At 47.7% G+C, this 9663-nt stretch overlaps 1 pseudogene; it reads right to left on the bottom strand.

The window, feature by feature from the left end:
* Window positions 1–9055: 9055 nt before the first annotated feature.
* Window positions 9056–9262, bottom strand: LOC142260681 (U2 spliceosomal RNA; annotated as a pseudogene).
* Window positions 9263–9663: the final 401 nt, after the last annotated feature.

The following is a 9663-nucleotide window of genomic DNA, read 5'->3' as shown; positions in this document are numbered from 1 at the left end:
TGCCAAAGGGCTATACTATAATACACCCACTTCCTGACAATGGACACTTAATGTTTTGAGGCCCTCATGCACGTCCCTATCCAGGGACAACGTGGAGCCTCCCAATTTTTGGCTGCCCTGCCAAAGGGCTATACTACAAAAGACCCACTTCCTGACAATGGACACTTAATGTTTTGAGGCCCTCATGCACGTCTCTATCCAGGGACAACGTGGAGCCTCCCAATTTTTGGCTGCCCTGCCTAAGGGCTATACTATAATACACCCACTTCCTGACAATGGACACTTAATGTTTTGAGGCCCTCATGCACGTCTCTATCCAGGGACAACGTGGAGCCTCCCAATTTTTGGCTGCCCTGCCAAAGGGCTATACTACAAAAGACCCACTTCCTGACAATGGACACTTAATGTTTTGAGGCCCTCATGCACGTCTCTATCCAGGGACAACGTGGAGCCTCCCAATTTTTGGCTGCCCTGCCTAAGGGCTATACTATAATACACCCACTTCCTGACAATGGACACTTAATGTTTTGAGGCCCTCATGCACGTCTCTATCCAGGGACAACGTGGAGCCTCCCAATTTTTGGCTGCCCTGCCAAAGGGCTATACTATAATACACCCACTTCCTGACAATGGACACTTAATGTTTTGAGGCCCTCATGCACGTCTCTATCCAGGGACAACGTGGAGCCTCCCAATTTTTGGCTGCCCTGCCAAAGGGCTATACTACAAAAGACCCACTTCCTTCCAATGGGCACTTCAGGTTTACAGGCCCTCATGCACGTCTCTATCCAGGGACAACGTGGAGCCTCCCAATTTTTGGCTGCCCTGCCTAAGGGCTATACTATAATACACCCACTTCCTGACAATGGACACTTAATGTTTTGAGGCCCTCATGCATGTCTCTATCCAGGGACAACGTGGAGCCTCCCAATTTTTGGCTGCCCTGCCAAAGGGCTATACTACAAAAGACCCACTTCCTTCCAATGGGCACTTCAGGTTTACAGGCCCTCATGCACGTCTCTATCCAGGGACAACGTGGAGCCTCCCAATTTTTGGCTGCCCTGCCAAAGGGCTATACTACAAAAGACCCACTTCCTTCCAATGGGCACTTCAGGTTTACAGGCCCTCATGCACGTCTCTATCCAGGGACAACGTAGAGCCTCCCAATTTTTGGCTGCCCTGCCTAAGGGCTATACTATAATACACCCACTTCCTGACACTGGACACTTAATGTTTTGAGGCCCTCATGCACGTCTCTATCCAGGGACAACGTGGAGCCTCCCAATTTTTGGCTGCCCTGCCTAAGGGCTATACTACAATAGACCCACTTCCTTACAATGGGCACTTCAGGTTTACAGGCCATCATGCACGTCTGTATGCAGGGGCATTGGTGAACCTCACAATTTTGGACTGCCCTGGCAAAGGAAAATACTACAAAGACTCAGTTCCTCAAAATGGGCACATTAGACTCAGAGGCCTTTATGTACGTCTCTTCTCAGGGACATCGGAGTGCCACACAATGTTTTACGTAAAATCTTTCATGTATTGATCTCAAAAAGTAACATACATTAGCTCTATCTCACTATTGGGTATGTGCCCTTAACATTTCCGCTATGAAAAATCATTTTGGTGTCATTTTGGAAGGTTTTCTGGTGAGTCCGTAAAAATGGCGTAAAACGTGGACAAAATTATTCACAGCTGTGACTTTTGAGTGATAAATGCTTCAAGGGGTCTTCCCCATGCTGTTGCCATGTCATTTGAGCACTCTTCGGAGACTTTTGTGCCATTTTTAGGGTTTCTACATGCTGCCGGTGGTCATTTCACAAAAATACTCGGGTCTCCCATAGGATAACATTGGGCTCGGTGCTCGGGCCGAGTACACGAGTATCTTGGGAGGCTCGGCCCGAGCTTCGAGCACCCGAGCTTTTTAGTACTCGCTCATCACTACTAATAAACCTAAAAAATAAAAATAAATTGAATAAAAATCATGAATGTTGTGTTATAACAGGAAATTCGGTGTAAGAATGAATATCCGGGATGAGAGTTCAGCGAATGAGTTATAGAAATTGTTACAAAAAGGAGTGTGTACGGTTTATGCGTAAATTTTCAGAATGCGTACATGAAAATTATATGTATGTGAGAATGTCCCCCATGCTTTGTAAAAAGTTATTTATGAAAATGTAAATAAAATATATAAAAATGCCTAATTATTTATAATTTATGAGAAAGATATATATGTATGGAAGAATGTTATAAGGTGTCCAAGAACCATAAAGAAAAAGGGTGCATATATAATGTTAGAGGTCTAGAGTTCCACCAGGCTATATCACCCCTAAAGAAATAGAAAGAAGACCTTACTACCTGTGTACCCCAAAAAAAGCTATATTTCTTAGCCAGGATTATGGTGGAGATATGCACAAGTGAAATAAGAATATAAAGTAATACAATAAGATTATAAAACCAATATGTGTGCATTCATGCACCACCCGGTACGCTACCCTTGCCAAATTGTTCACTCTAGATCCCCACACGATCCATGAAGCCGTTCCCCCGGTCACACCGCCTGCTGCCGGTTCCCACTCATCCCTGGGGGAGTTAGGCGAGTGGTATCGAGAGCTACATGTCGGCACTGATGATACCCCCATACACCACAAGGAAGGGGTATACCGGGTGGTACAGGAGTATGAGCGGGTTTTTAGCAAGCACCCTCTAGATTTTGGGCAGATTAAAGGGGTTCAACACCACATCCCTACCGGTACACACTCCCCTATTAAAGAGAGATACAGGCCTATTCCCCCTGCGCACTACCAATGCGCCAAAGACATGTTGAGGAACATGAAGGAGGCAGAGGTTATTAGGGACAGCTGTAGTCCCTGGGCCGCTCCGTTGGTGCTGGTTAAGAAGAAGGATGGCACCATGCGGATGTGTGTGGATTACCGGAAGATTAACCAGATAACGCATAAGGATGCTTACCCTCTGCCCCGCATCAAAGAGTCCCTGGCCTCGCTGAGAACCGCTAACTACTTCTCCACCCTTGACCTCACCAGCGGGTACTGGCAGGTGGCCGTGGCACCGGAAGACCGAGAGAAGACTGCCTATGGGACCGTTTTGCTGTACTTGGATGATGTGATTGTGTACTCACAGACGTATGAAGCCCACCTGGAGCACCTAGCCGAGGTGTTCGCGTCCCTTGCCAAGTATGGGATGAAGTTGAAGCCCTCAAAGTGTCATCTGCTGAAACCCAGAGTGCAGTACCTAGGACATGTGGTTGGTGCGGAAGGTGTCGCCCCCAACCCCGAGAAGATCACCGCCATCCAAGACTGGCCGAGACCGACCACAGTGAGGGAAGTGAGGCAGTTTCTGGGCCTGGTGGGATATTACCGTCGCTTCATTAAGGGGTACACAAAGATGGCTGCCCCCATGCAAGACCTCCTCGTAGGACAGACCAAGGGTGGTAGATCCCTAGTAGCCCCATTGGTGTGGGAAGAAAAGCATGAGGAATCCTTCCGCCAGCTGAGAACAGCCCTGACCGGAGAGGAAATCCTAGCGTACCCTGACTACAGCCGCCCATTCATCCTCTACACCGACGCCAGCAATGTGGGCTTGGGGGCTGTTCTATCCCAGGTCCAAGACAGAAGGGAAAAGGTAATAGCTTATGCTAGCCGAAAACTCCGACCGACTGAGAGGAACCCTGAGAACTACATCTCCTTCAAGCTTGAGCTCTTGGCACTGGTGTGGGCTATCACCGAGCGTTTCCGCCATTACCTGGCAGCAGCCAAGTTCACCGCGTACACAGACAATAACCTGCTGACCCATCTAGATACGGCCAAGCTGGGCGCGTTGGAGCAGCGGTGGGTGACCAGGTTAGCCAACTACGATTTCACCATCAAGTACCGGGCCGGCCGTACCAACGTCAATGCCAATGCACTCTCCCGGATGCCCCACCTGTCGGAAGAGGGGCCAGAGGATGATGACCTCGAAGAGATCGAGTTGCCTGCATTTCACCGGCCATTCACTGAGAAGGTGCACGTCTACCAACAACGGGTGAACCTGGATCCGCTGCCCCGACAGGACTGGCAGGAAGCTCAGGACCAGGCACCTGCTGTCCGCCTGGTCAAGACTCTAGTGGAACAGGGTTCTGCTGGGATAGACCCTGCTGCCCCTGCCGAAGCCCAACGTCTGTGGCAAGAACGGACCCGGCTATACCTACACCAGGGGAAGTTGTATCGCGAGCTGATTAATCCAAAGACTCACGAGAAGATCCGCCAGCTGGTGATTCCCCAGGCTAAAGTGCCCACCGTCCTGCAAGCATACCATGATGGTGCAGTGCACTTCGGGTGGAAGAAGCTAGAGATGTTGTTAAGAGAGCGGTTCTATTGGAGTGGAATGCGGGAATCTGTGGAGGCCTGGTGCCGAGAATGTGGCCCTTGCGCATTGAGAAGGAAGGACGAGGCCAGCCAGAAGGCACCCCTACACCCGATCATTACACACCAACCGCTGGAGCTGGTTCCCCTTGACCATGTAAAGCTCACCCCCAGCCGAAGTGGGTACACCTACGCTCTGACCATCGTAGACCACTACTCGAGGTTCCTGGTGGTTGTCCCAGTTAAGGACTTAACCGGCCGCACCGCTGCTAAGGCTTTCCAGGCTTATTTCTGTTGACCGCATTGGTACCCGGAGAGGGTGCTTACCGACCAGGGTCCGGCCTTTGAAGCAGAGGTATTCCAGGAATTCTGCCAGTTGTACGGCTGCAAGAAAATCCGGACCACGCCTTACCACGCCCAAACCAATGGCATTTGTGAAAAGATGAACCACTTGGTCCTGGGCCTCCTCAAGACGTTACCACTGGAAGAGCGGAACCTGTGGCTGGAGAAGCTACCTGACCTGGTCGATATGTACAACAACATCCCTTCCAGCTCTACGAAATGCACTCCAGCATACCTGATGAGAGCTCGTCCCGGCCGGCTACCAGTGGATCTGGAAATGGGCTTGGAAGCTTCAGAAGCACTCCTGTCGACAGCTGAATGGGACACTCGGCGGAGGACACAGTACCGACAGGTCCAGGAGTATGTTGAAAAGAACTTGTGCCGGAGTCGGGGACAACAGGAGCAGTGCTTCAACAAGAAGGCGCCTGCCGGTTCCTTCCAACCTGGGGATGTAGTGCTGAAGCGGAAAAGAAGGGCCCACAAGCTGGATGATCAATGGGAAAAAACCCCGTATGTAGTCCAGCCCACAGGATGGGAGAATGGGAAGGCCTACCAGATCAGCCGTGACCAGGGGGGGACTTTGGCCACGGTTTCCCGAGACCACCTGAAGAAGTGCCCACCAGCATTGAGAGTAGCGGATGAGGCTCCAGTTCCCAGTCCAGTGGAGAAGGAAAAAGAGGTAATCCACACCATGATGGGTGATTTTCCAGCAGACTGGCCTACACAGAACGGTGCGGTGATCCTTCCAGTGATACTGTTCCCACAACCCGTGGATGAAGAAATGATGGAAACGGTTAACCGCGAGCCAGTGCCCAGGGATGTACCTGTACCCAGCTCCCCTACGCCTCCGCCTGCCCCACATGATAGCAGGGAGGAGGAACTGACTGTTCCCTCTGCCCCACTGCCTGTCACCACTGACACCGGACCCCGAAGGTCCACTCGCTCCAACCTAGGTAGACCCCCACTTAGGTACAGGGAAACTACTCTTTAAAAGGGGGGGGCTTTATGTGTTGAGTGTACCAGTTTGAAAGTTTTAAATGATAAGTAAAGATGATCAACCTCTATAAATCACTTGTAAGGCTACATCTGGAATATGGGAACCAGTTTTGGGCTCCACATTTTAAAAAGGACATTCAGAAGTTAGAGTCAGTTCAAAGGTGGGCAACTAGACTACTACAAGGAATGGAAGGCCTCCCATATGATGACAAGTTGAAAAAGTTATTAAGTGATTATTGGCTGCAATGGGGCTTTCTGGCTGGTGCCAGCCTCTCTTCTTAGCACACAGGAACCACAATCCCTACACCATGCTTCAATGGATTCTCTCATCCCAGCCCAGTAAAACTACATATTTTACACAGTCATAAGCAGCCCATGGGCATTCACCTGCATTCAAACCAATAACAGCTCATAGACCAGACAATCCATCTACCACTGGACCAAAGACAGGAAGTTAAATCCACTGCCTGCGGTAACCAACTTAATCCTATAGGCTACTCACACAACAAACCCAACAGAAAGGAAAAAAACATGGCTTCGATTATCCATCCAATGAAAACGCATAACCATTGTGAGCCATTGGACAATGCAATTGGACACATGGTGACATGGTGCACGGCCCAATGAATCAAGTCTTTACTTCATATTCACGGTTTAAGCCCTTGGGTTCTAATGTGCCCAGAGTACATATCCAGAAAGATTCTCTTTCTTTGAGCTAAACACAAGTCAACAATACATTGTAAGCAGATTCTATTACCAGTCCCACACCATTTTGTGACGCATAATCACACAGTGATCCAATTAAGATTCCAAGTCATCGAACATGTCCAAGCCATACGTAGAGGAGGCAATAGAATTAGGAAGCTCAAAGAAAGGGAATCTTTCTGGATATATACTCTGGGCACATTGGAACCCAAAGGCTTAAACCATGAATATGAAGTACAGACTTGATTCATTGGGCCATGCATGGACATAATGGACATAATTCTAATAGGCAGGACAGGTAATAAGGAGCACAAGGGATATGCTAAAATGTGTTGTGTGACAAGACAGACACAGGAAAGGAGATGATAACAGGTGTAGGGACCAACAAGGTGAGACAAGGGGTATCAGGATAGGGTCAAGTAGGTATGAATGTAGTAATGGGGCAGGCATAGAGAATTGTATGCGAATGTGAATTACAATAAGTCACTAAGGAAAGGAATATGTGAGTGTGTGCCTAATGTAAACTAATATTGTACTGGCAAAATTATAGATGGAAAGGGAGAAGGGGAGAGGGGAGAGAGGAGGCTGTAATTGACTACAAGGGTATGAGTTATGAGTGATCATAGGGATAGTGCTACATAAGTGGAAATACCTATGGAGGACCGGATGTGTAAGCGCATACCTTATACAAACCTATAGAGTGCTGATGGGTGAGAGTGTGATGTTAGATATAAGACATCCTATAGTGAATAGTGAGCCGTAATCAAGTGCAACAGGGATATTTCACGTGACTATGGGAACCTGGAAGGTAAAGAAAGGGGAGAAAAAACTGTTAGACAAGGTAATCAGACAAACATGACAAATAAAAAACAAGGAAGAATGGAACTCCATACATACTGGAACCATATATAGTGTGAACACGAAAAAGAACCGGGCGTTAGAAAAAATGTGCACGGCCCAATGAATCAAGTCGGTTCTTCATATTCATGGTTTAAGCCCTTGGGTTCCAACGTGCCCAGAGTATATATCCAGAAAGATTCCCTTTCTTTGAGCTTCCTAATTCTATCGCCTCCTCTGCGTATGGCTGGGACATGTTCGATGACTTGGAATCTTAATTGGGCCACTGTGCGATTATGCGTCACAAAATGGTGTGGGACTGGTAATAGAATCTGCTTACAACGTATTGTTGACTTGTGCTTAGCACAAAGAAAGGGAATCTTTCTGGATATGTACTCTGGACACATTAGAACCCAAGGGCTTAAACCGTGAATATGAAGTACAGACTTGATTCATTGGGCCGTGCACCATGTCACCATGTGTGCAATTGCATTGTCCAATGGCTCACAATGGTTATGCGTTTTCATTGGATGGATAATCGAAGCAATGTTTTTTTCCTTTCTCTTGGGTTTGTTGTGTGAGTAGACTATAGGATTAAGTTAGTTACCGCAGGCAGTGGATTTAGCTTCCTGTCTTTGGTCCAGTGGTAGATTGATTGTTTGGTCTATGAGCTGTTATGGGTTTTAATCCAGGTGAATGCCCATGGGCTGCTTATAACTGTGTGAAATATGTAGTTTTACTGGGCTGGGATGAGAGAATCCATCGAAGCATGGTGTAGGGATTGTGGTTCCTGTGTGCTAAGAAGAAAGGCTGGCACCAGCCAGAAAGCCCCATTACAGCCAATAATCAACCGCTAGCCACTGGAACTCGTTGCTCTAGATCATGTCAAACTCACACCAAGCAGGAATAGATACATTAGCCCACCATCCCACCCAAAGAGCAACTTCTGCTGCGCAGCTGGCTTTCTAGGCAGCAGCGCTATCGTGATGTCAGCGGGGGACATTGTGACAAGCCAGTGTTCCGTCACTTCATGTTGTGCACTGTTCAAACGGAAAATACATCAACAGGCAGACTACAGAAAAGCTTACTAACAAAGGTTAGAGAGGGGCTTTCTCAGAGGGCTTTTTACAGTTTGTCTATTCCCAATTAGCCGTTTAAGTATGCTTAATGAAAGTACTAATTCTTTCATAGGCCGCCCATTCTTAGTATTTGACGTTCCTTATATTGCGGTATCAGGCTTCGCAGCAGGTTGCAAAACATTCATCACCCATGACTGTCCCCAATTGGGCTCAGAAGCTAAATGTCTATCATGACCTCTCTTTTTGAAAGTCCAAGAGCAAGCAAACTCTTCCTCCAGGAGAGGGAGCCAACAGATCACTAAAGACATCATCATTGCTCAAAGAAAACACCGAAAAACAATGGAAGCTTTAATTGGAGTGGAATCTGATAGACAGCACCTGATGCCAAGTCTGCATCTTCTAACACCTGCAGTCACTGCAGCAGCTGAATCCAATGTGTCCAAAAGGGATCTATTCTATTCAATTGCAAATGATCTAGATAAGACTGAGAATAAGATACTGCACGGGACATAGCAGAGTTGGTCAAGTTGAGTGGAGATGAGTTTGCTATTTGGCACAGCTTTTGCATCAATAAAGCAAGTAAAAGGTGTGAAAGATAAAAAAAAGGGTGAAAGTGTGAAAAGTGAATTGGCCAAATTGAGGTGCATATAAAGTTTTTGCTTTCTTTCAATTCACTAATGGGGCTCATTTGAATCAGGTGAATTGAGTTCTGCTTTTGGAAACTGGGTTAAGAAGGGGTGCACCGGTCCTGGAGGTACTGCAATACCAGGTCAATGCGTGGAGTGGACAGAGCAAGATTTTTTCCATCTCCTTGTTCTAAAAATCCATTTAATATATGGTCCCCAGAGAGGGGACGTATCAGATATTAAACTGATAAGAACAGATTTAATTTTTTTTTTTTTCTGTTTATCAGTAGGACTTCAAAATAACAAAGGTGATCGCCTCCCGTTGCCTGGGAACCGTCCAGGCACAAGAGGGCTATGTGTCACCAGAAGGCGCACACACTTCCTCAAGGCCGGCAGACGTGCAATCCCAGGCACCTTCCAGTACCGACCAAGGTAGCGTCCTCCGAAACTACACTTGATCTTAGCCAAAAGGCCGAGAAGCTATAACCCGAATTGGTTACGGCCTTGAGTGGCACCCTGGCCTATACCGGACACATCTTAGGGAGAGGGAGACAAACCCACGCCTACAGAAGACATTTTGTCACCCAAGCCAACCCTTGAAAAGGCTGTTTTGCAGAGCAAAAACAAGAAGAATGATGCTTTTTGCAGCCGCCGCCCACTGCAATTAATCTGAATAACTCCTCCTCCTCCAAGCACCTCCCCTCCCCCTTGCAG

Source organism: Anomaloglossus baeobatrachus, unplaced genomic scaffold (genome assembly GCF_048569485.1).
Source record: "Anomaloglossus baeobatrachus isolate aAnoBae1 unplaced genomic scaffold, aAnoBae1.hap1 Scaffold_163, whole genome shotgun sequence".
Classification (NCBI taxonomy): domain Eukaryota; kingdom Metazoa; phylum Chordata; class Amphibia; order Anura; family Aromobatidae; genus Anomaloglossus; species Anomaloglossus baeobatrachus.
The sequence above is the reverse complement of the archived record's forward strand: the minus strand, read 5'-3'. Positions and strand labels throughout refer to the sequence as shown.